The 25206-nt window shown below is 37.6% G+C and overlaps 1 protein-coding gene and 1 pseudogene across 1 annotated transcript in view; one reads left to right on the top strand and one right to left on the bottom strand.

Annotated features, from left to right (window-relative positions):
- Nucleotides 1–25206, bottom strand: part of cd22 (cd22 molecule) — a 47375-nt gene that overhangs the window by 6460 nt on the left and 15709 nt on the right. The window lies entirely within an intron of this gene.
- LOC137083475 (neural cell adhesion molecule 1-like) overlaps nt 3938–25206 on the top strand; it is a 29562-nt pseudogene continuing 8293 nt past the window's right edge.

The raw sequence follows: 25206 nt of genomic DNA on the forward strand, positions 1-25206 counted from the left end.
TCAAATAATATTAGACTAGTGTTAGACCTTAATGATTACTCTGATTTAATTGAAGATGATTTTATTTTGTTTTTAGACTTTTATAAAGCCTTTGATTCTGTTGAACATAAGTTTCTTTTTCTTTCCTTTGAAAAGTAGATTTCTTAAGTCCAAACTTTATCATCATCATAACATCATAATACACATCATATACATTTTTCACCTAGCCTGACGTGGTCATACTCAATTCTAGTCAGAATATGAGTCGGAAACTGCTCCGATTGGGCTGTGATTATGGGGCGTGTTTCAACCGAACCTGGAAAGACATCAATTGGATAGACCTACAACCAATCAGAGCAACGAAGCAACGCATTGTCAAATGTCAACAGAGTTCAACTGCACTTGCCAAGTCCGCGTTTTTTCCTCTGTTTTTTTTTCTGCGGTATGACTAAAAGACTAAATTTCAGTCCGGCAGAATTTTCTGCACACTTCACCACCGAGGCCAAATGAGCATTGTGAATGTACGAACCTCACATTATATTTATAACAATCCTTGTTGATGTTTGAATTGTATTTCCGGGCAGTTTGTGAAGACGGATAAACAAGAGATGTTGTAAAAACCTGGAGAGAAGTCGGTTCCCGATCCACCTTCCACACCAGACTTCTCTCTCATATGTGTATTATATGTCCTCTGCAGAATTAGGTGCATGCAGATATTACTAAGGAACACGACTAAACTTTGTTTGCTATAATACATCTATTTAGTGTACCAATGTGAAACAGACTAAAACACTTGACTGTTTCTCAAAATCAGGTATGCCAATATTATAAAATATTATTTATTCAACAATAATAGACACAGAGCGTATTTAGGCCACGCCCACACTGGGGGGAGGAAACATTCCAACGCTCTCCATTGATTTTGTATTGCGTGAAGCGGTCACCTCGTCTTTTTTTACTTGTAAAAAAAAACAGGGCAATGTCTAAAAGCTGATATGTGACAAGGTGTATAGCACACAAGCTAAAAAAAACATAACTACGTTTTTATAAGCTGTCGACCCCAAAAAACGAGCGTTTAAGGACAAAAGTGGATACAGGCAGTAAGACGTGAAGCTTCAGCAAGAAGAATGGGTCCATTTTGGGATCCTGACACTCAGTATGCCTAAGTGTGCAGTAAACCTTTTGTTAAATATCCAAATGTCAGTTTTATATATTATATAATATTTTTCCTGTCGCTGATTACTTTCCCCTCCAGTGTGTGTAGTTCTCATAGACAGTAAAAGAAATGGACAGAGCTATCCAATTGACTTCAACGGCCGAAAATGAGGCCAATCAGGGGCACTCACTTCCTGATGGCTGAGCGAACTGCGCAGGCTCAGACTGAGCTTGACGACGTAGATGTGACGTGAGCCTCCTGTCTGACAGTTGTAGGTCTTCTAGTAGTTGTGGAAAGTGAAATCTGAATCACGTTTAAATATTTTCTCCCGTTGTTTTGGTTCACTATCGGCTTCTCCCCATTATTCCCCCTTGACTTTATCAGACTTTATGTCTCCACGTCCCCCTGATTGCCTCATAGATAGTTAAAGATTGCTTCTGAGGGTCTCCTCCTGTCTATACGGTAATTTCTCAACTGTGCGACAGAGTCGCGTTGGTTATGACGCAATCGTTAGCCTATATTTACAAAAACAGCTTCTGCGGGGCGACAGTGTAAGATACAAGGTAACAGAGTCTTTTATGCATTGTCGTGTTTCTTTAGAAATAAACAATGGACAAATGGAGTCTTTAAACGTCTCAGATGTAAAGTTATTCACTGTCAAAGTGACTCAAAAATGAATGGGAGTCAATGGGATGCTAACAGCAGGTGATGGCTTGGTTAGCAATGGCCGCCCCTATGGGTGGAACGCTTTCCGAGTGCTAGATTACCCCCTTGGTAGTTCTCAGTGTAATATAGCATGTCGCGCTCTGTCTCAAGTGCCTGTATCCACTTTAGTCCTTAAACACTCGTTTTTTGGGTCAACAGCTTATAAAAACTTCTGGGTTTTTGTTCCTGGGGTTTTTAGCTTAATTGTTTTCTGTACACCTTGTCACAAATCAGCTTTTAGACATTTTTTTGTTGTTGTTGTAATAAGTCTGAAATGACAAGGAGGTCGCTTCCCGCCAATGAAAAGTCAATGGAGACGGTTCGTTTCCCCCCCCCCCACCCTCCCGGTGGGCGTGGCTTTCATATTATGGTGTGTTGGAATGGGTTGTGTGTCACACTGTCTCTATAGCTAATATAAATTTTACATAATAATATATATTAATAAGTTTTAAATTGTATTTTGGATGCCTTATCTGTAATTTGTGTTGAAAAAAATCCTTAAAATATAAGCATTGGTTTTAGTGCAAAAAATAAATAAATTAGATTGCAGTATAATAAAAATGGCAATAACATAATCTGTAACTACTTAAAATGAGAATTTACATTTTATAGACTAATCTCTTTTGTTATAACCTCTGTGCACTGAATTTTTTTTGTTGATTTTTCTATACATTTTTCTGTTAATGTTCTTATTTAAATTTGCCAGTCATTGCATGATTTGCATGTGCTGTACTTTATTTGTACCATTTTGTTTTATTGGCATACTGGTATTTTTATTTACCTGTTTAGAGTTTTTTATTATTATTAATGAGAGCTTTAATTGTAGTCTTTGAAAAAAATCTCAAGAATTTCAACATTATCTCTACTAACAATGAAAAAGCTGTTATCATTTAACTTTTCTGTTGTTCTTCCAAACTTGTATGACTTTGTTAGACATTCGAGTTAATGTTTCTTATTCACCATTTACTTTCTTTTGTTCAAAAAAGTAAATAGTGTATAAGGAACATTATGCTTATCTCCTGACTTAAGGTTAACATTAACTCCTCCCTTTGTGTTTAACAGAGGAAAGTCATACAGATTTAGATTGGGATAATGCAAGGATGAGTAAATTACAGATTTTTTTTTTTTTTTTTGTGAACTTACCTCTATCATATTGCTTTTTATATTGTGTGAATAAATACAACGACTGACAAATGTTGTGTGTAGTATAAATTATTAGTACTACATGTTTATGTAGTTTAATAAAATGGGAAACAAACAGAGGTAAGGCCTACAAGTAAGGTGAAATGTAAAAAGCGTTATTAATAAGCTGAATATTAAGATTGACAGAAATATTATAATGTGTGACTAGCCTTGACAAATTATACAGAGATCTAAAAAGACCACAGTATATGTTTCTTATTGTAGTTATAATATTGTTTTTATATTAAAGATAACTATAAAAAAAAAAACCATTTTGATCACAGCCTGTGTGAAGTGAAGAACCAGTTTGAACGTTGGAAGGAGATATGGACGTGGTAGGTGATAAAAACGTTATAAACACGTTTCTGCAACGTTACAAGGAGACGTGGCAACGTGATAAAGACGTTATAAGTACGTTTCTGCAACGTTGTGAAAAAACGTATTTATAACGTGAAAAACCCGACATCTGTCGTATTAAATACGTCGGATAAAAACGTTATCGCGACCTTTTCACAACGTGAAAAAAATGTTTTTACAACGTTGCTGGGAGGCTATTTGGTAACACGTGTGTGCACATGTGTTTTTGTTTTTTTTTATCTTCCGCGTTTTAAATCATCTTCTATAAAATGTAAGATATTGAGATAAAATATCTCCCTTCATCGAGTGTCAGGGGACAGCAGGGCTCGTTGCATCCGGTGCGCAGGAGGGGAGGGCCACTGGCGTCTGGGCGGCTGGAGCGGTCCCCGCATCCCTGCGCTCCATCATCTGAACGAAGCATCTGGAGGAGGGAGTTTTGGGGTCAGATCCTCCTGATAACCAGGTTCCTGTCTGTCTCTGTCATAGCGTATAAAATCATGGGGGACACGTTGCCTGTTAGACTCCAGGAGAGGTGCGCAGGAAGAGAAGACTGCAACCATGATTTTACTCAGACTGTGTGGACTCCTTATTGTATCAAGAGTGATAGGTGAGCCGGGATTTACTTTCCTAATCTATGAGTGAAATTAAATTTCTGTTACACAATGACTTGCATTTTAGATAGAGTAGACTTAGATTAAAACATTTAGTAGAAGCAAATATTACAATTTTCATTTTGATTCAGTTTGACAATATCATTTGTATTGACAATTTTATAATATATTAAATTAAATGTTTGGTTTTTTTTGTATTAATTTATGCCATTTTCTCTCATGAAAAAAGCCGGACATGGCTTAAAATAAAGGATTACTCAATCTACATTTAACACATCATTGTTTCAACAATTACAGATAAAAATATATAGATATGAAATATGCAAATTATGCACATACATTGCCACTTGATTCTATGGTTTCACTGATTAAACTAATGTACAGTGTAAAAGTTATTGTTCATAATTTGTGGAATGTGTTTCCTTTAATTTTAGATGCTAGATTAAGATTAGACATCATCGCTAGTGACCAAGATGTGGCGGTGGGAAGCAAAGTTCTGCTCTTGTGCAAAGGTTGGTGTGTTTTGTTGTAAAAACTGACTAAGGTTTACAAAGAATGTCTATCATTGACACACAATGAATGTCAAATTTTATGAATTTTCACACTTAAAAATGTCTTAATGACTTACAAAAATATCAAACTAAGTGCAAACAATAATGCTGCTTTGGGAAGTTACACAAAGCAGGGCTCAAGATGATTTTTATTGAATGTAGATCAGTACTCCTCAAGTGTCAACAATACAATACAGTACAATAATTCCAGCACAAATTCTCATTTTGGTTTAATTCATTATCTACTACTGCTTTACTTGGTTAAATGTTTTGTTTCAGTGTAAAAAAAAAGAAAAGAAAAGTTGCTGCCCTTGAATTTTTAAGTACAATGAACTTTGATGTTTTAGTCTTTTCAACTTAAATTACACTAAACCGACTTTAATGAACCTTGTTTTACCTATTTTGATGAGTTAAGCGATGTGTTGTCATAACTTATTGATCATATCATTTTTTACAGTTGCATTGACATTAATACATTATCATGTGTCCAAATATTTTGTGTGGGACTCTGTAAATCGTATAACAGTCTGTAACAGTCGAAACATTTTTAATATCACATAGAATGTTAATTTCATAAAAAGATTTTGTTTTGTTTTCTGTCTTTCCATATCTGCGTTTCAGCCAATTCAGAGGGAGAAATCAGTTGGTTAAAAGATAATGAAGAGGTGGATGAAGATCGCTATGAAGTCAAGAAGAATGATGAGTCTACGGGTACACTGACCGTGAAAAACGTTCAGTTAGATGACAGTGGAATCTATAGCTGTGTGTTTGAAAATGAACATGGCACAAAGAAGACGACGAGCTACCAGCTTTATGTCTATGGTGCGTTCCTAAAGACTTGTCGTTATTTTTCTATCAAGCGATAAATCCCAATATTGACTCTAATGTGAAATTCTGTCCTACAATCAGAAAAACTGGACTTTGGCGAAACAAAGACATACCATGAATTTCTGGTAAACCAGACGATAACCATTCCCTGTGTGGTTTCTGGCAAGCCCGAGGTGGAGGTCTACTGGCTTCGGAACAATCGCATCGTGAATGATGACGGTAGGGGTCGTGGCCATGCTGCAGGTTCTTCCAATCTTTTATGTGGTATGGGGGTCTCCTCAAATTCCTAGCTCTTTGTGATGCCTGGCAGTTGGCAAAATGGCGGGAGGGCGATGGTGGACGAGTCAGTGATAGGGTGGCGGGGGGGCCTGTGCATTCGTTTTCTGACCGATTTGCAACCAAATCGAGAGATGTTTCTCACTATTAGTTGGGAAACATTTGTGAACAGTTTGGTCTACATTTGTTTCTTCCTGAGGCCGTAAGAAACAGCTCCAAAACATCCAGTTATTTCGCATTTCAAGTAAATGCCACCACTGACAACCATAGAGGAACAATTCACCCCAAAATGAAAAGTCTATCATTATTTGCTTAGCCACATATCTCCTTTTGCATTTGTTTAGATGTCTTCTTGCACATTTTGTAAGACAGTTTCAAAGTGAAATGTAGAATGAGTGTTGCTAACTGTGCATTTTGTTTTAATCAAAACCCAATGAACATGAATCTGGCAACATTCTGTTATGTTTTTTGTTGTACGTATCGCAGCAGCTCGGACATGAAATGTCCCCTGAGTGTTGCTAAAATGAAAAATCTGTCATTAATTACTCACCCTCAGGATGTTCCAAAACATCTTCGGAACACAAATGAAGATCATTTTGAAGAAATCTGAGAGATATCTGTCCCTCCATTGACAGCTGCAACTACCGCTTTAACGCTGGTTCTCTCACATGTCAAGCAAACAAGCTTGAGCTTTCATTTACCACAACTTATGTGTGAGTTGATGAATGTTTATATGTGAATAAAAGTTATTAAATTAAATATGTTCATCATAAAGCGTTCATGTCTATTCTGAAATTTTGGACTAAACTGCTTAATTCATATAAATTAGTTTAACAATCTCTTTATGAACTTTTTGAAGCATCCAAGTGTCAGTTGTGTTGCTGTCAAGGGACAGAAATTTCTCATATTCCTTAAAAAAGATCTTCATCTTCTCTTAGGCCGAGGTAATCTCAAAATCCTGCCAGATAGATCCCTGCAGATTGTGGGAATTCAGCAGGAAGACCGTGGGATCTACATCTGTGAAGGCAAGATCAAGGGACGCCCCATAACTAAGGATCTCCAGATCTCTGTTGTTGTTAACGGTGAGGACGTAGAGGAATTAATTGTGTTTGTTCTTAGTGTAGTTAGGGTGAATATGTCCTCTAAAAAACATCTGCTTTAAATATCCCATTCTCCAGAGCCACCGACCGTACGGATTCATCAGGAGAGAGAGAGTGTTTCTGCTGGACCCAATACCAGTGTGTCTATAAGCTGCCTGGTCAAAGGAGAGCCCACTCCAAATATTACATGGATAGTGTATGTAGATCAACAGAAAATGCTATAAATCTTCTTTAATGCTAACCTATAATCTGTAGTCTCAGTCTTTTTATATTTGCAAATGTACTTTTGAAGTCAAACATTTTTTCATGAATTGTGAAAATAATCCATCTAGACTTCTAAGGCTCCATTTCAAAACCTAGTGAGCTACCTCCATACCCAGATCATACCCAACTAACAAAAATAGGTTTTTCATAGTATATTAAGTTATGAAAACTTTATTACTGAATTTTCTCTAAAACATCCAGTTCTTCTAATATTGTAAATAAATGTTTGCAAAAATCACCAAAACATTGCTCGTGAATGTTCTCTGAACATCTCCGACTTGTCTAGGTTACGCATGTACCCCACGTCTGACGTAACGTTGAATGTGACTGACCGAAAGGGAACAAGTAGTAACATTTATAAAAATGTAAACGATCATCCAACTAAAAACATTTCAGAAAACGATTTAATGAACTTTTACCATGAATGTTCCATAAATAACATTTTTGTGATTTCAGAACAGATAAGTTTGAACAAACGTTCTACTAACGTTATTGGAAAAACATTTGTCATAACCTTGCCAGAATTTGAACTTGTTGGCCCTACAAGGCAGATCGCTAGATTAAAGAACAGAGCCTGTATGATTAATTAGAGCCTGTTTATTCATATTTTAGTCTCAGACTGTTTTTGTCTTTGCAGCTTCCTTTTGTCTCTTAGTTGTTAGTAGTTCTCCTCCCATGAGTATATTGTTTATATGAATAATAGTGGCAAAAAGACTGATTTTCTGCATCTCTTCCTTCAGCCCTTCCACCTCTGACAACTCCCGTTACAAATACAACACAGATAAGAGTGAGCTCACCATCTCTGCAGTGACCAGGAGTGATTTTGGAAAGTATGTCTGCACGGCTACCAATAAGATTGGAGAAAACACTGCCACATTTATTCTGGATGTTTTAGGTGAGACCTCCTAGAAGAATTTTAAACCTTGAATGTCTTTGTGCTAAAAGCATAGAATCATCGAATGGGCAAGGGCAGTTGGTCTGCATTATATGTTTTAGTTTTATCTTAAAGGGATAGTACACCCAAAAATTCAGTCATCATTTACTCACCGTCATGTTGTTCCAAACCTGTATGAGTTTCTTTCTTCTGCTGAACACAAAAGAAGATATTTTGTAAAGCAAAGCAAACAGAACAACCTGACTACCATAGTATTTTTTTTCCCTACTGTGGTAGTGAATGGTTGTTCTATCTGCTTGGTTACAAACATTCTTCAAAATATCTTCTTTTGTGGTCAGCAGAAGAAAGAAACTCGTACAGGTTTGGAACAACATAAGGGTGAGTAAATGATGACAGAATTTGAATTTTTGGGTGAACTATCCCTTTAATATTTTTTTTAGGTATCTATGGCCAGTAAACTCAGTCAGTTAGCCCATACATGATGTAAAATTATTTTTAAAAATGCCCTTTTTGGATGGCAACACCCATTTCTACGATCCAGACAGTCAATTGCGGATGATAACACTGAAACCAGCGTCTAAATATCCTGTTCACTTTATACGTCAAATAGGTTGTGAATGGAGCTTCATGTTGACTTTAAACTGTTCACTCACAACTGTTGGCTGAACTGTTTGTTTTTTCTCTACTTTTATTTCCTTTTTTTGTTTAGCCAAAGATTTGTTCCAAGGAAACCTTTTTTGTTCTGTTTACGATCGTTACTGTTAGGGGTTAACAGCTTATGACCCAGGACCAGTAGTGAAGAAATGAAGACAGAGAAAGGATTGCAATTAAATAAAAGAAAAATTTACTTAAGAATAGTTTGCAGTTTCAAAAGCAGAAGCCAGCTTCAAGTCTCACAAGGAGTTCGTAGGCCGCGCTCCCTCTCTCACCGTCTCGTTGCCTCGCCCTATCGTACATACAATTGTCCCAACAGTTATACCATTTTCAAGGTCTTATCCACGTCATTACTGCAATGTGGATGGTTCTGATTGGCTCAGAATGCACAGTCATGATAATTTCCACTCAAGTCAGTTAATCTGATGCACGTTTCCACTGACGTGTCACTTGTTGATGCTCTCACCCAGAATTAGGCCTGTAGTGACCTTCCAGATCTGGAGCAGGCGCCAGCTTGCCCAGAACAACAAGTCCACCCATTTCTTAGGGTGCCCATTGTACACCATTCTGATCTCTAACATAGAATATTGCGCACATACACAGATACACAGTCTCTCCAAGGTTGGAGCTGATTAAGCTCCAGTTCTAACCAGTTCTTACCAAAACATACTGATAACATGTGCTTTCCTTTAGTGAGAGGGACACACAATAGTGCAGGCAATATTCATCTTGAGTCTTTAGTGTTGCAGTAAAAGGAAATATAAAAGGAATAAAACATAATAAATTAAATGAAAGACAAATCCATATTTCATCTCTGGAAGCCGGGCTAAGAGAGCAAACGCTGTTACTGCACCCCTGACATGTTAGGGGTGTGTGATACCTCAAATCCAAACACACGACCTTGTTGCCAGTGTTTAGTGACACATCACACATCTCTAGGCCAGACCCTCAGTCACTCCTCAGAGACCAAATACACACTTTAGAAAACAAGAAACTAAAACAAAATCATAACTGGATAGAATCATTATAATAATATAGGATAAATATTAATTAAAGTTTTGATTATGAAGTTAATTAGGATATAAATATATACAGGTATATTGAAGCGGCAGTGGATTTCAAAATCCCCCCTTCACTCCCTCCTAAAGGCCAATTTTAGGGTCCCAATGACCCCCCTAAAGTTGGTCTACCAATTTAGGCCGCTTCATAATGTTCCATCCCCCCACTTTTTAGTTTATAATCTTTGAAAAAAAGAAATTCTCTTTTCCCCTCAGGGATTTAACTTCAACCATTATTAATCTTATCTAATTTGGTTTTATCAATGGCTTGATTGATTACAATAAGCACATATTCATCCTCAGGAGGACATACTACATTAGCACCCCATGTTAAATACCACCCCATTATAAATACCAAGATATCTCATCTAAAAATAGGGATTTTAAATACACTTATTTCAAACACAGACCTTTTTCATCTTCAAAACAACAGTGGTCTGAAATAAAAATAAACAAAATAAATAGGCATAATAATCCATCCAATTACATTCAGTCTCTGCATAAAACATCCTTCAGTTTACAGTCTACATACATGTACCATCTTAATTTCACATCCTATTCATTTCTTTCTCAAACATGTTCATAACATCCTTTTCAATCGCTTTCCTCTGATTTTACTCAAGAACCTTCTTGTTAAACCCATTTTCATAACTCATCTTTTTCTTTTCCACATAGATTTCCACATACTCAAACCTGTTTGTTACACTTGCTTTTTCCATCAAATCCAGTTTTCACTCATGATAGCCCACATCATTTTTAACTTAAATGAACATAACCATAAAATTGTTAATGTTGAAAACTTCATCAAAATGACCATTTGTATTACATCCAATCAGCTTGTTCACATCTTTATCTTGTGACATTGTGCTTAATCATACTCAATACCAATTATTTTTCAAAATAACTTTTCAAACCCATGTTATTTAGTAAACCATTCAAAATCAATTCATTAGGGTTTCCTTTAAAGTAACATTTTTCGTTCAATGTCTTGTCCATTAAAACTCTTTAGGCGTAAGCTCCAAATGACTCAAATCTTAACCCTGTTGATTCATGTCATCTGGCAGTGATACTTCTCATCAAATCCTCACTAGCCTTCCTTTGCCTCTTACTCCAAAATTGTTATAATTTTACCAAGAACTTACACATTTCCATAATCTCCCATATTACTTTATAAAGTATTCAAATTTGTACTGTCATCATCGATTTCTTTAAAACTGTTTTAAAACAATCTGTATTTTGAATATCATTCATTGTTCAATATATATTAACTTAATTTGATGTAAAGTGTACTTAAATTCTGTCAGAAGTTTTATTTCAACAACATTAATCTTTAGGGCTATTTCTCTCTTGTTTTAACTTGTCACATTATTCTTTATCAAAATAGTAAGTCTCCAGTGCAGATGCACCATGTGATCATTATTGTTTCAGTCTTATCTTTACTGCTCTACAGAAACCAAAATATTATTTTACTCATCTCCTAATCCCAGTGACACAGAAAAACTTAGTCACATGCTCCTTTAACGTTAATTAGACATTATTACTAGACATCTAATGTCCTGCATCCATTTAAGGGATGCAACAAATAAAAAACAAAAATCAAACTTTTTCTTTTAGAAATTATCTTTTTGGTCGCCCTTCTGCCTTCAGAAATATGAGGGAATCTCTGGATAATTTAGATAGTGACTTCAGCCAATTTGTCACTTTGTCTCTGCCGTCAAGTTTCTAACATTTATGTTTACCATTTCTAATCAATTGAATATTTCAATTTAAACCCTCAGTTAAATTTGGACACGGGTTTTTAACCCATTAAGAAACGGCAATCTTTAACTTTATAATTCCACTTCAACTAATCCAGAGATTAATTCAAATCAGCATCATAAATGACAAAATTAGTCATAATTACCAGTAACGGACAGAGCTGGATACCAGTCCACTTAAAGCTCGTCCCATGTTCTGGATCATCTTTTCACCAGATTCCTTCAGAATTAGCAGTCTCTTTAAAAGTTGTCGTTTGCCTTAACCCATCTGTAATGATAAACACTCATTCCAGAGGTTAATGACCTCACACACACTATCAGGACAGAACAGTTTCACAAACCAACACATACAAAACATAAAGTGCAGTCATCAACAAACACGCACATTAAACATATAACTATGAATTGCTCATTCTCAAAATTTGCTTTTAGTGTTTAACTAAAAAATATTTAAACTCAGTTCTTACATGGTTTCTTAACCAATTTTCAAATCATGTCTGTTCATTATTCCTTCATTTTTAGAGAAGTCAGCTGGGTTGTTTTGGTTCTGATATCATTACTTTTGTTTAGTTTCAGCTTTAGCAGGACGATAACAGACAGAGCACCATCACTGCTTCTCAAGCAGTCTCTCTCTTACACGGATAGTCTCTTATATTAAATTCATTAACCTTTAACCTTCACAAAGTTTTAGAAATTGGTTTATCCTTAAAGAATAAATTTGTATCAGAAATTTAAATGTTTAACTTTTCAATTAGAGCTATATAATAATCTCAAAATAAGTTATGCTATGATTTTTTTTCTTCAAGTTACTTTAGTTAAATACCTTTTGTTATCCAGACCTCTTTAAACTTCAACAGCTGTCCTTATCTTTAGGCACCACCATGCCTTCAAATTCTCCTCTGCCATATCTAATGACCTGCAGGATTAAACTCATGATATGGAAATATTAGTTCAATATCACACAGTTTTACTGATTCAATTAATAATTATTTTTTTTCTGGTCTCCACAAAAGTGATTGACAATCACCTCATGATCTCAGCTGGCTCTTGAATGACCTTTACCATCATAACTTTCACTCTGGGTCTTCCCTGGCATTCACAAACAATGCGGTACTTGAGTGAGCGGTATAGAGGAACCATTATTAGGGCAGGCCCTGCTGTGTCTTGTCTGGACTCTCGGCCCCTACAAACACAGCGTCCCCCCTTACTGATGCTGCTGGCCTCACAGTCATCGGTTCAACTCTCATACACACCTCACATAAAAACACCTCCCTTCTTGGAAGTGCCCAATGCTGGTGACCCCCATGTCTTAGGTCGTCCCCCGCTGGCCAAAAGAGGATCTTACCCGTCTTCGGCGAATCACCCTCATTCACATTGGTCATCGCTTGAGATCTTTGACCCTTAAAAAGGATCAGATGTTTTTCTGGAGCCTTGGGGAAAGTGCATTCAAGAGTCACCAGAGCCATTTAGTCTGCTTACTATAGGCAGAACATGGAGACAGGTTAATCATAACACTACTTAATCACTGATATCAATTACATCTTCCAAACCGCAACATAATGCGTAGATTATACTCAGTGAATTTAGCCATAACCACTGTCCATTCAATTTAATGTCCTGCATGTTGACTTTGACCTGATCCATTGGTCCTGTGCATGGTGGCGGCTAAGATTAGACAAAGATGTTACTGGTCATGGGATAATTTATTTAAAAAATTTCAGTTCATTAAAATTATGTATTTAAAAACATTTGATACCTTTATTATTGCCCTCCTAATGGCACTTTCAATCTTTTTAACAAATCACTGTCTCTATGATTTTCAACTGATGCACTGTGCTTTTACTATAAATCTCTTATCACCTAAGACACAGGCTCAGATAACAGCATTGAGCTGGTTTTGAATGAGAGAGAGACTCTGAGTTATTCAGGATGGTTCACTGTGTTTTCATAAACTTTATACTACTCACACTAGCTCAGCATAAGATCTGGCTAGAAATTAAAATTGTTTTCAAATAAGACATCAAACATTTCCTTTAAACTCTATCCTTAGACAGAGATCACATTTTCCATTAATCATAAGTTTATATTTGTCTTTTTTTTTTTTCCATACAATTAATTTAGAAACTACACATTTCTCAGATTAAATCTCTGTTACTGTAGCAAGTTCGGCCATAGCACCAGAAATGGTGGGGCCAGATTCAGATTAGCGAATTGTTTTATTACAGCTCTGCACAAGCTTATCTTTTTGAAACCAAAACACCAGCATCTAGGTTTTTAACATATGAACTCCAATTTATCTTACAAACAGTGTTTTTACCAACATTCAGACAAATTAACATTATTAGAATTTTTCAAGAGTTAGAGGAACAGGAACCACCTTTTTCATAAATCTGTCATTTAAACCTCTATGTCACTATTTATATTTTTTCTCGCCTCACATGTTTTTCGGTCATTGTCTTTAACTTTACCTCAAAATTTTAATTAATTTTCATAGATCTTTCCTTCAAAAATACTTAAGATGTTAAAATCATTAACATTATTATTTCTTATTTTCTTAGACAGAGTGTAAATCTTTGTTTCTTTTTACTTTGTTTTATCTACAAAATTTAATCTGATGGGCTGATTTGCCACCATTTCTACACCTTATGGGTGGGTGGTTACAGTTACATACAAAATGGCCCTGCTGACCACAATTAAAACTCTCTGTCATTTAGCAACTGGCATCTTTCAGTCTAGTTCCCAGTCTGTAAGGCGGTGCCTAAAGCGGCACTCGCTCGGACAGTCAGAGAAGAGAAGAGCGCGCGAGAGGGGAGGGGGCAGATAAGACTGGCTGCTCACACATCTTGGTGTTTTCGCTTTTTCAAAAACAATCTCAAGCCCTTTTTTCAGACTACAACTCAATTCCAGTAATTTCAGACAATTTATTACGTTTGGTATTTAGACTATACCATCCCTCAGTAATCTTCTGGGATTTTTCGTTCAGGGGTTAAACCCCACCCATTCTACAAATTCATTAATACTCTTTGTTTGTAGCCAGTCAAGTTGCTATTTAACTTTTCAGTCTGAATTAAAACCTTGCTGCCATGTTTTAATATTTTTAAATAAATATGCTCTGCAAATTTCTTTTAAGTGAGGGCTTCAGAGCAAAGCTAGTTACAGCATTTGCTCTCTTTCATTTCAATATATATTATCAAGACTGATCAAGTTACTGATCATTTCACAATTTATCAGCCATATTTTAGTCAAAGTTCATACTCACCGAAACAGCAAGAGATGGAGGCGGCGATCTTTACCCAACACAGCTGTGGCTTCTGCATGATGAAACTGCAAAGGACACTTGTACAAAAACGTCACATACTGGTCCGTGCCAATTTGGGTCACAATTTTTTATTTTACTCGGGATCGTTCCAGATGCATCCCTGGCAAAAACAACCCTGTATCTATTTTTATTTTGTTTAACTAATTACTAAATTTCTCACTACCTAATTCTCTAACCTCGGGGCGCCCCTGTCTGAATGGAAGAGTCAGAGAGCTTTGTTCGGAGACACACACTAGTAGCAACTTTAAGCCTGGCTTACTAGTGACCTCATACCCTTTCATAGGTATGAGTAGGAGTTATTCTGACACCTTCTGCCAGTGATGGCTTCCAGTGTCCCTCCGACCTTTCAATGGGTGGAGTCCTCCGACCCCTAATGGAGTGGAGTTATCACCCACCGTCTGCCTCTGAAGGCTTTCGGCGTTACACCAGCCTGCCAAGGATCTGGTGTTCCACACTCACGTCTAAGTGTGTACGTATACTCACAGTCTCACTTCCCAATTCTCCAAACTCTTCCAACCAGACAGCCCTAACCAAAAATAATTCAAATCTGCCTACCTTGTTTTTAGCCAGGGATGTCACCTAAGAATGATTGCTCGCGCATCCTCCACCAAAACTGTTAGGGGTTAACAGCTTATGACCCAGGACCAGTAGTGAAGAAATGAAGACAGAGTCAGGATTGCAATTAAATAAAAGAAAAATTTACTTAAGAATAGTTTGCAGTTTCAAAAGCAGAAGCCAGCTTCAAGTCTCACAAGGAGTTCGTAGGCCGCGCTCCCTCTCTCACCGTCTCGTTGCCTCGCCCTATCGTACATACAATTGTCCCAACAGTTATACCATTTTCAAGGTCTTATCCACGTCATTACTGCAATGTGGATGGTTCTGATTGGCTCAGAATGCACAGTCATGATAATTTCCACTCAAGTCAGTTAATCTGATGCACGTTTCCACTGACGTGTCACTTGTTGATGCTCTCACCCAGAATTAGGCCTGTAGTGACCTTCCAGATCTGGAGCAGGCGCCAGCTTGCCCAGAACAACAAGTCCACCCATCTCTTAGGGTGCCCATTGTACACCATTCTGATCTCTAACATAGAATATTGCGCACATACACAGATACACAGTCTCTCCAAGGTTGGAGCTGATTAGGCTCCAGTTCTAACCAGTTCTTACCAAAACATACTGATAACATGTGCTTTCCTTTAGTGAGAGGGACACACAATAGTGCAGGCAATATTCATCTTGAGTCTTTAGTGTTGCAGTAAAAGGAAATATAAAAGGAATAAAACATAATAAATTAAATTAAAGACAAATCCATATTTCATCTCTGGAAGCCGGGCTAAGAGAGCAAACGCTGTTACTGCACCCCTGACATGTTAGGGGTGTGTGATACCTCAAATCCAAACACATGACCTTGTTGCCAGTGTTTAGTGACACATCACACATCTCTAGGCCAGACCCTCAGTCACTCCTCAGAGACCAAATACACACTTTAGAAAACAAGAAACTAAAACAAAATCATAACTGGATAGAATCATTATAATAATATAGGATAAATATTAATTAAAGTTTTGATTATGAAGTTAATTAGGATATAAATATATACAGGTATATTGAAGCGGCAGTGGATTTCAAAATCCCCCCTTCATTACAAACACAGATATGGGGAATTTGATCCCGTGCAAACATCACATTGACACTCTCCAATGGGTCAGACCCAAACAAAACTCTTGTAGGATAATGGAAATATTAAAATAGATTTTTACACAATTTTACACAAATGCATGAAACATTAAAGCGAGGTCCCGACTCTCTGTGGTCGTTAAAAATCCCAGGATGTCCTTCGGTAAAGAGTAAGGGTGTATCACCGGCAGCCTTGTTAAAATTTGCCCATTGTCCTCTGTCCATCATGGCCTCCTAATTATCCCAATATCCTGATTGGCTTCATCACTCTGTCTCCTCTCCACCAATCAGCTGGTGTGTGGTGAGCGTTCTGGCGCAATATGGCTGCCGTCGCATCATCCAGGTGGGTGCTGCACATTGGTGGCAGTTGAGGAGATTCCCCCTTCTATGTAAAGCGTTTTGAGTGCCTAGAAAAGCGCTATACAAATGTAATGAATTATTATTATTATTATTATGCATATCTGCTTGTCTGGCTATCACCAGACCAAGCTCAATTTAAAATTGAACATTGGTCTGGGGAGTCTGCTCTGTATTTTCTACTGCACAAGAGGCGTGATCAGCGAGCATTATTTGAATGACTCTGTATGCAATTGGATAGTCCTTCAATCAATCAGACCACAAGAGGCGTGATCAACGGGCAACGACCCATCATTTCTCTAACTGTCATCGTGTTTAACCCGCCAATAGCACACCAGATGGATAAGCTCATGTGTGATTGGTTCCCGCAAAAGTGTAACAGAAACCCAGACTACAGATCTGCAATATTTGGCTCAATATGTATTTTGATATTTTATAGTATTTTAAATGTAATTACATTTTTCCTTGTCCTATTGATCATTTTCAGAGCGTCCAACTATAGAATTGGATCCAAGCCAGCTGGTCATTATTCCAGGAGAAACTGGATCTGTGCTCTGCAATGCCACAGGACATCCAGCTCCAACCATACAGTGGGTCAGGAAGGCTACCCAAGAAAAAATGGTGAGAAACATCTAAATAGTTACTCCATTGTAGTTTACAATAAATACATTTAAACACAATCAACAGACAATCAAATCATGTGCTTTTCTTTTGGAAATGGATTATAATTGAATTATAATATTCTTTGATGGTGGTGACTGCGGGGAGGGATTCTGTATATACAGGAAGTTTGGCCGACGTACTTTTCTCTTCGATCTTAATTACTTTTTCCTGTCTCTTATTGTCTTTCCTGTTTGCATGAACATGTGTGGGCAGACAAGTGTGGAGGGATCTGAGCTGACTCTTGAAAATGTAATGCCCTCTGATGGTGGCTTGTACTCCTGCATAGCCAGCAACACCGCAGGCACAACCACTGAGGACTTCCAGCTGATAAGTAAGGCTCAAAGTCTTGCCTCACCATATACAGACATACAGTATACATCGAGAGAGAGAGAGAGAGAGAGAGAGAGAGAGAGAGAGAGAGAGAGAGAGAGAGAGAGAGAGAGAGAGAGAGAGAGAGAGAGAGAGAGAGAGAGAGAGAGAGAGAGAGAGAATTTTAATCCAATATGCATTGTGTATATGGAGGCATTTTAATTGATATAAAGATATAATTGTATAGATATGATTCATATAATATATATATATATATATATATATATATATATATATATATATATATATATATATATATATATATATATGCACCAATGTAGTCCCAAACACAAAAACAAACTGTGATGGACTGTTTATTCTGAAACCTTTCTATCAGAACCAGCATTAACTTCACCCCACAAGTGCTGCAGATTTGGAGATGATCTGACCCAGTCGTCTAGCCATCACAATTTGTCCCTTGTCATACTCTCTCAATTCCATAAGCTTGCCCATTTTTCTGCTTCGAACAAATCAACTTTGAGGTCAAAATGTTCACTTGCTGTCTAATATATCCCACCCACTAACCGGTGCTGTGATGAAGAGAGAATCTGTGTTATTCACTTCACCTGTCATAATGTTATGCCTGATCGGTTTATATATATTTTTTATATCATTTAATGTATAACTTAGCCTATGCATTCTTGAGGATTACAACAATTCTTTGTGATCATGCATAACATTTGATGAAGTTAACAAACTTTGCTTTGTTGATATTTATTTATGTATGCATAATCTTTCTATAATGCTTTTTATTAATAACTTCCCTCCTTCTCTCTCACAAGCCTGGCCTGGGACACCCGCTCGGTTCAGTGTGGCCTCAGGGACCTCATCTTCAGTCCTCATCCAGAGTGTCTCAGTACAGGATGGAGGGTCCTCTATTACCCAGTACATCCTTCAGTGGAAGAAACCGTCTGAAGAAACCTGGAGTCAAAGTGTCATCAAACCCACAAGTAAATAAGTGATTTTAAGTGGTGTGGTTTAAATTTTTGGTGCTTTTTAAATTCAGATGTGTGATGAAAAAAACGTACATTTGTAGATCCCCTGGAGATCAAGGGCCTTGAGCCGTACACAGAGTACTCAGTTCGTTTTGCCGCCAAAAACTCGCATTACCAGGGCAACTTCTCCACAGAACACAGAATCTTCACACAGTCTCAACGTGAGTATCAGCAGAATTTTCTCCTGTCTATTCACTTCATCTGCTGCTTATCCACCATTTTTGATGTCGTTAGCCATTATGAATATTATCATGTTTTTTTTAAGCCATTGTCAGGCCCACACAGAATCTGCGCCCAAGCATAAATATATAATGTCGTGTGACAAGCTTTACGAAAAACTATTATATACTAAAAGTAAAAAAGCAGATCTGTCTTTCTGTCTCGCCAAAATCATTGCAGAAAATATGACAAAACATCTGCAGATTCAGTCTGGGTATGGCCATTGGTCTACAGTCCCAGCATCAGTTTTTAATAATGATAAGACATTTTATAGCGGTGGATTTCATGTCATGCTGTCATTCTTGTCATAAATGCCTGTTTGCTCATCACATATGTTCATGATTTGCTTTCGCTGACCATTCTTTCTCATTCCTGCTTGATGATGACCATTCTCCATGCATTACGACCTGCTCCTGGTCCCGGGGCCCGACCATTGCCTTATTCTGACCTTCCTTTGTAGATGGTAAATCAATTTTGAATGCATACATCTCCAGTTGATAGGCTAAAACACAACCCTAATTGTTTACTGTGATATAGAAGTGTGAAATGAGTTTACCTGCATGTTTTCAATGCTGAAGAAAGCTTAAAAATAATGCTACTTAGGTTTCCTTCAGCATGAAATCAGTGTTGGTCTGCTGATCTCACGCATCTATACTGTAGTGAATGATTTTGGAGCTTATCCACTGGATTGTCTAGATTGTCAGTTACTTAAGTGTGACACAGACATACTCTAAGAACTAAATATAACAAATATTTTTTTATTTGCCCATTGACTAGTTTGTGAAAACATGACACACATTTCCTTTAAACTTGAGTAATGTGTTTTTGTAACTAGATTTTTACTATATTTTAGTTATTAAACTTGAATTAATTAAGAAATTAGCTGTTTAGAAGAAAATACATCAATATTAATGTGTGTGTGTGTGTGTATATATATATATATATATATATATATATATATATATATATATATATATATATATATATATATATATATATATATATATATATACTACTTTTCAAAAGTTTAAAAGATGTTCAAAAAGAAAACTGTTAATTTAAATTGTAATAATATTTTACAATATTACAGTTTTTACTGTATTTTTGATCAAATAAATGCAGTTTTGGTGAGCATAAGAGACTTACAAAAGCATAAAATAGAAAATCTTAACAACCTCAAAGCTAAGATCCAAATCCACCCAGCCCTAAGATCAACCTGTTACACTGTTTCTTTGTTTCTCCAATCTGATGTGTCTTCCTTCCCTCATTTAGGGGAACCCGACAGCCCCGTTCTCTCTCTGAATGAGAAAAAATTGGAGCTGAACTCAGTCTCCATCCCAATTAAACAGCTAAAAGATGGAGGCTCTCCTGTCCTACACTACGTTGTACGCTACAAAGTGGTCAGTCTGAATTTGAATCACTTCATCCTATCATTCATGCTTTTTAAATATGTAAAGTATAAGCTTTATATCCGTGCAACATGTCCCATTTCGAACAGAATAAGGAGAATGAGGAATGGACTGAAAAAGAAATTCCTGGAAACTCCACCAGTTTTCAGCTGTATGGTTTTCAGTACAGCGCTGAATATCAAATGGAAGTTCAAGCAGTGAACCACAACGGCTCGTCCAGCCCTGCTAAACTTAACTTCACCGTCCCACAACCTGGTAGGATTGATTAGAACAAGCCAAATATTATGTAATATATGCTTAAACACCCTTTTCATTCTTTAGTGCCATACCGAAATATGTCCCTATATCCGAGTAGTGATGTCATGTATGTTTCATATAAGGCAATACATTATTAGCACATATATACATTCTCACGATATATGAAGATATAGGTTTATACCATGTATGAAATACCCATAGAAGAATTATTATATATACATATTTTTAAATTATTTATATGATGACTTTGTATATGGTACTGTATGTTAATGCCATATACAGTCCCTGACAAAAGTCTTGTCGCTTGTGTACAAATTGACCTAAAGTGCCGCTGAAATTTATTTCTAATCAAGATTTTTTTACAAGAAATGGCTCATTTTAATCCCACCAGCTTTTGTGAAAATGTTTCAGTGAAAAACTAAACTTTCAAAAAGTATTCTAATATTCACAGCTTGGTAAAGCCCATCAATTTTTGCAAAGACATAAGTGTTGTCACCTTGTCATATGAGCTTCACCTGTGACTAATAATGGATTAGGTCTCAAGTGTGTATAAAAAGAACCCCAGTACACTAGACCTTCACATCAACTGCAACTAGACCTCTGCAAACATGCCTAAGATTCACCCTGAGACTAAAGTTTTGATTATCAAGAGGCTGAAGACCAGATCCACTGCTGATGTGGCAGACACCTTCAATGTGTCTCAGCGTCAAGTACAGAGGATAAAAAAAGATTTGAAGAGACTGGAGACGTTTTTGACAAGCCCAGGTCAGGCAGACCCCGCAAGACAACTGCTCGAGAGGACCGTTTGTTGGCTCGAAAATCCATGGCCAGCCCATTTTCCACTGCAGCAGAGCTCCACGAGACCTGGTCACCTGAAGTCCCTGTGTCAACCAGAACAGTTTGTCGGACTCTGTCTCGAAATGGCCTCAATGGTCGAATCAGTGCCCAGAAGCCAGCACTAAACAAAAGACAATTGAAAAACCGTGTGGCATTAGCCAAGGCCCACAGCCTGCTAAAAGGATGGACGCTGGAAAGTGGCAGAAGGTGGATTTTTCAGATGAAACTTCTGTTGAATTACACCACAGTCGCAGCAAATATTGCAGGAGACCTACTGGAGCCAGAATGGATCCGAGATTCACCCAGAAAACAGTGAAGTTTGGTGGCGGAAAAATCATGGTCTGGGGTTACATCCAGTATGGGGGTGTGCGAGAGATCTGCAGGGTGGAAGGCAACATCAATAGTCTAAAATACCAAGAAATCTTAGCTACCTCTTATTCCCAACCATAAAAGAGGCCAAATTCTGCAGCAGGACGGTGCTCCATCGCATACTTCCATCTCCACATCAAAGTTCCTCAAGGCGAAGAAGATCAAGATGCTCCAGGATTGGCCAGCCCAGTCACCAGACATGAACATCATTGAGCATATGTGGGGTAGGATGAAAGAGGATGCATGGAAGACGAAACCAAAGAATATTGATGAACTCTGGGAGGCATGCAAGACTGCTTTCTTAGCTATTCCTGATGACTTCATCAATTAATTGTATGAATCCTTGCCAAACCGCATGGATGCAGTCCTTCAAGCTCATGGAAGTCATACAAGATATTACATTTGGATCTCACAGCACCACAACTTAATTTGCTGACATATGTTTGTATTTGCAGTAAATTTGTTCAGTTTCTGTATAGGCGACAAAACTTTTGTCTTGCCAAAATTTGACCTTTCTGTCTTGATTAAATGATAAATATTTTTTCTATGAAAATTATTTATTTCAGTGCATTAAACATCATTTGGGAGGGTTTTAGCTTTTCATATGAGCTATTTCTAACACCAATTAATTAATTAAAAGTCAGGTTAATATCAGGTATTTCTAGAAAATAGATAAGCGACAAGAATTTTGTCAGGGAATGTATGTAAACAACATATTTCAAATTTATATATGTAAGTTTACTTAAACATGATATATGCAAACAATCAGTATGCTTGTATAGGATTTTATATGGATTTATTTAGTGGTGTTTGAATCCTGGCATTTTATTCTAATTTGGTTTTGGTTCAAGCTTTGGACATTAAAAGCTCCATGTGTGTTTTTCCCACCGTTGTGACTGTACAGTTTGAGTGGTCTCGTGTGAGCATCTAGTTTTGCTTGGCCAGTATACACTCTTTTGTCCATGTGTTTAGGGTTGTTTGTTTAGCATGCGGCATGTACTCATCATTAGCCATGGCGTGTACTTTCATGTTTTGTTCTGTGTAGCATGTAACGGTTACCCTGGTACATGGGTGACATTTTTTATCCTGTCCTCTAGAGGGCAACAAATGGAGGAAGTGGTTTTAAGGTTACGAGTAGCATAGAGGAGAGGCATGGCGGTGGAGTATGGGTGAAAATTCCTATGCTGCGTTCCACTCTACTTTAACGCACACACTTGCAAACTTCCCTAAGCACTTCCCCTTGGGGGAATCCCCGCCGCCATTTTGAAGTGCGTTCCACTTCGTGAAGTGGACAAGGGAAGTTTATATGGACAGACCCTTGCTCCCTCGATTTTGACCGAGTGAGCGAGTCTACTTCATATGTACACTTCAGGCAGCTTCATATACCACAATGCAACGCGATTGTGACGTCACCACATATCGCGTTTAATTTACCCCACCACAAACAACTCTATGATATTTTTAAAAACATTTAAAACAATGCAAACACATCCATATACATATAGAATGCTGCATTAAACAATTTCGTAAAGGAAAAAAATAAATAATAAATCAACTCCATAGTGGATTCCAAGTGATCAAGGGCTTAGGGCGTTCCAGTTCAGTCCATTGCAAAGTTTCCGCCAGTAGTGGGCACTCATGCAATGTAAGCAATGACGCACATCCGAGTGAACGAGATGGAGGGAAGTTTGCGACTTGCGAGTGAAGGGCATGATAAAAACGAACTGGAACGCAGCACTGGAATCACATTGGCTGTGTCCCAATTCAGGGGCTGCATCCTCCTAAGGCTGCATTTGAAGGCCGATTGCGTCACCGCAGAACGACGAGGCTGTCCCAATAGAGGGAATGCACATGACGTCACCGTCAGCTGGAGTGACTGTGATTACGCCCCGCTGAGTGGCAGAAAGACTGAGAGGCAGCATTGGTTTACAGCGCGAATGCAGCGAAAACACACAAAACCAGGTCCGGCTCCAGAAGCGGGGTAGGGGGAGGCTTGTCCACGGACCGCATAGACATCGCTGTTCTGAGCTTGAGACGGACTTGATAATAGCGTGTAATTTTCTCACTCAAACCACTGCCACCTTCATCTGCTTCTGCTTTTAGAGTGAAAAGCGCCCATAACTGCTTGTCTGTGATCTGTAATCCTCTGTAAGAATTCGTAATAATTGCATATTATCAGCGAAAAGGAGCTAGCAAAAGATCCAGTGTGTATCTGTATTTGCACTCGTCAAATGATTACATTTCCAACGTGTTTTCGCCTCGGTGAGTAATGTAGCCAATCACAGACATGTTTGTAGACTTCTACAACGGAATTGGCCAATCACAGGTGTTGAATTTGGAATCACTCACTGCAAGAACGTTTGTCCAGGCGCTGAGTTCAGTTAAACACGCGCAGCAATCCTCTGTAAGTGCAGACATTGTGAAAATAAGAGATTCATTGTATACCAACGTCACTGCGGAACTTTGTGAGATTGCGTTTATTGAATGAGTGACAGCTTTTAGTGAATATAAAGTATATTACCACCACTACATGCTTCAAAACACTGACCCATCCACATAAATGAGGCTCCTAAAAATGTCAGGAAAACACGATTCCTGGCTGCATATCATTATCCATAAATCACTGAATCGTTGGTAAGCTGTAAGGATCGTTTGCTCTACTCGTGTTTTCCTCCACTAACTCCAGTCACGCAGCAGCTCTTCTGCCACTCAGCCCCGGCTGAGGGGACGTGTTACGGCGGGAAAGTGACGTCGATGCATAAGTCATGACGTCACTTTGTAGGCCAACTCGGAAGCTAGCGGCGCATGGGTTCCCTCGATCAAAAGCCTATGCATTTTCCCCATAGACTTTTGGACAATCGCAAAAAATAAGATCTGTGTTCAACAAAGTTATGACTCTAACACGTTTTGTCTATCAAGATAATCTTTACAAGTGAATCCAAAATGTATACCGTTTGAAGCCTAAATAAAGCCGTCAGATATAAAATGCTAACGGTAGGCTATAAACGGAGCATCAAGCATCCTCAAACTTTATTTAAAAAACACGTTTGCTCATTATGATCTGCGCTGTGTATGAACACTTATCCACTTTTTCATGAGAAATATTGTCCATTCATTTTTTCCAAAAATGTTAGAAACTAATTGGGTTTATGCGTGCCTCTCTGAGATTTGTTTTCTCGTTTGTTAATGTTTTATTTATTCTTTTATTATTTTGTTAGTTTATATAAACCTTAATATTATTTTCTTTGTGATTAAGATTAGGCTATTATGCCTGATAATCGTGCCCCAAATAGACTTGAAGAGTAGCAGTAACAAACTGAACTGCCTAACAACAAAACAACTAAAGATGTTCACTTCCG

This window comes from Pseudorasbora parva, chromosome 7 (assembly GCF_024679245.1).
Source record: "Pseudorasbora parva isolate DD20220531a chromosome 7, ASM2467924v1, whole genome shotgun sequence".
Lineage (NCBI taxonomy): Eukaryota > Metazoa > Chordata > Actinopteri > Cypriniformes > Gobionidae > Pseudorasbora > Pseudorasbora parva.